The sequence below is a fragment of the Phalaenopsis equestris genome, unplaced genomic scaffold, assembly GCF_001263595.1.
Source record: "Phalaenopsis equestris unplaced genomic scaffold, ASM126359v1 Scaffold217426, whole genome shotgun sequence".
Lineage (NCBI taxonomy): Eukaryota > Viridiplantae > Streptophyta > Magnoliopsida > Asparagales > Orchidaceae > Phalaenopsis > Phalaenopsis equestris.
In genome coordinates this window covers 122,620-125,428 of record NW_018235943.1, presented here as the reverse complement: position 1 = coordinate 125,428, position 2,809 = coordinate 122,620, and positions in this window count along the sequence as shown.

The window sequence follows — 2,809 nt, the reverse complement described above, 5'->3', positions numbered from 1 at the left end:
GAAGATGTTTGATCTTAATTTATGCACGAAATGTTTTGTTTGGTGCTGTTTGTTTTGGTTTGTTAAGTTGGATTGCACTGCCTTTCTAATGAACTCTATCTATCTTTATGTTTTGAATTTTGATGTTTAGATTTCAGTATTAGGATGTTGGTTTGCTTAAGAGCACTGAATTTGATGTTTGTTGGCTTGAAGAAATATTAGTTTGTAATAGTGCAAATTTTATATATAAATGTGAGTTTTGTGTTGTTTGTGAAAGTTTTGTGTTAGTGTAATGTTTATATATGCTTAGAACGGTTTATTTGAGTCAAATAGAGGTTGATGTAAAGAGGTATGGAGCAGATTTCCACAAAAAACTAAAATCTGATAAATTTAAGCTCTAGGCATGATGCGCCAATTTACAGAGCCTTGGCGCATGATGCGCCAAAAGTCCAAACATGTCATATGGCTTGGAAAACCGCAAAATTGCAAGGACAAAATCCATTTTTGCTACTTTAGTCATCTCCTACCTCAAAACCTTAGTCTAGGGTATCACATTGTGGGCAAAAAAGAAGGATTCAGAGGCTAAAAATCATAGATTTCATCTTGTCTTGGGAAGAGCTTAACTTAAACTTAACATTTTTTTGATTTTCAACATAGATTTGGGAGATCCAAAATTTAGGATTTTTAATGAAAAAGCTTGAAGAAAACTCATGGTGAAAAGTTTCTTACCAAATAATCTTGCTTGAGGAGTTAGATTTTTTATTTAGTGATTTATTTGGACTATATTTGGATTTTCGCAGAATTTTCAAATGGCTCCCCGAGTTAAGAGAGGAAATTTGTCCGAGGAATTTGATGCAAGAAGATTTGTTAGTTTCAAAGCCCAACATAGTTACAACTCTCAGATGGAAACAAAAAAGAATGATCCAAGAATGAGTGTTTGCAAACCCGGGTGGCGAGGTCGAGAGACAGGTCGGGAGTCTGATTCTTGTTAGGAATTGGGAAAGATTCTGCTACTTCACTACCGTAGTGATTGTCCCGATGGTTCAGGAGTTTTATTAAAACTTAAGATTCACAACCCAGTTTCATAGTCAGAAATCCTCTATTGGTCAGGTTTTATTTTCATGCATTTATTGTTTTCTTTCACCAACTAAATTTTAGACTAAAAACATTTTTTAAAATCACTTAAAAACTTAAGTTTGGGGGGAAAAATTTATTTTGAAAAGGAGTATACTAAATTTTATTTGTCCTTAAGTAACTATATTTTTAAAAATTAATTTAAGATGGTATGGGATAATAAGATTTAACTTTAAATGCCTATACATCTATTTATAAATATTGTAGTAAATTTAGGTAATTTTTTTTAAAAAGGAAGGTCAATTCTAAAGTTAAAGATATTTGGTATGATAAGATAAGACTATGTTTATCTATTTAAAGTAAAACAAATTGTATTTTTGAAGTATTAATAATTTCAGAGATTCATCAAAGAATAGAAGAATGAGACTTTATGAAAATTCATAAGCTAATATGAATTTATAAAGTGAAGAAAGGTATAGATGAAGAAAGGTATAGAGTTTTGTTATAAAGTGAAGAAAGGTATAGAGTTTTGACTTTAAGAAGAGTATAATGAAGTTCAAAATTATTAATGGCTATCCAAGTATAGTAATCTTCACTTCGAAAAGAAAAAGAAAAAGAAAAAGAAAAAGGAAAGAAAGGATTGAAAAGATCCTAAAATAAGAAAAGAAGAAAAGTAAAAGAAAAAGAAAGAAAAAATATATAAGTGAGAAGAAGCTTGAGGAGATGCCTAATAAAAAATTGGCTTCACTTGAATCAACGTAAGGAAAGAGCTTTATTACATTTTCTGAAGTTGTATTGGATTATTAGTAGCATTTCTAGTAAAGTTTTTATGAAGTTCTTTTTCATATGAATGTTCTAAATGTCCTTAATATGAGAAATTGCAATTCTTCTGAAAATGAAAAGAGATTTAGAAAACTTAAATTTGATTGCTATGTATTCCTAGACTTAGAGTTTGAATCTAAGTTATTAAAGGGGTTTTCTTAAATTTTGCTACTCTATTCATTAAATTAAAGTACAAAAGTTATAAGTTAATCTCTATCCTAAGTCATATGCTTTTATGTGATAAAAATGTCACTTGAATACATGTAACATTTAAGTTTGGGGGATTTTGATACACCAAAATAATATACCGTTTTATGTACTTATTTTATGCTTATTTTTTGTGATATTGCACTTTAAAGAAGGTTATTTTTTTTTATTCCAGGTATATCATTTTTAGGCATTTGGACTAAAATTGGCAAAAATGACGAAATTTGGAGCCAAACTGCAAATTTTGGGATCTGGCGCATGATGCGCCAATGACAAATTTTTCAAATTAAGGCGGTTTGAGACAAATATTTTGCACAAATTTCAAAAGGAAATTTTTTCTACACACCTCTTAGAGTAATTCAATGTATCTGTACACTTTGGAAGGTTCTTTTATGAAGGGATATGTCTCTTGGATCAAATGACACATCTTTTGAATTCAAAAGTGTTGACATTTGAAGGGAATTTTGAATTGTTTTCCAAAGAAAACCTAAAATAAAAGAAGAGGAATTCTCATTTGTAAATGTTTATGGCATGAGGGAGAGAGAAAGGGGCGTGAGTTAGAGTTAGAGATAGAGGTTAGAGATAGAGAGAGAAGAGGAAATTTTCTTTTAGGGTTGTAAGAGAAGAGGGAAGGTGAGAGATTTCTTCTTCATTACACTTCTAACAAAGAATTGGTAGTGATTCTAAAAAGAGTATGTCTTTGGGAGAAATTCTTGGGATTTTTCTG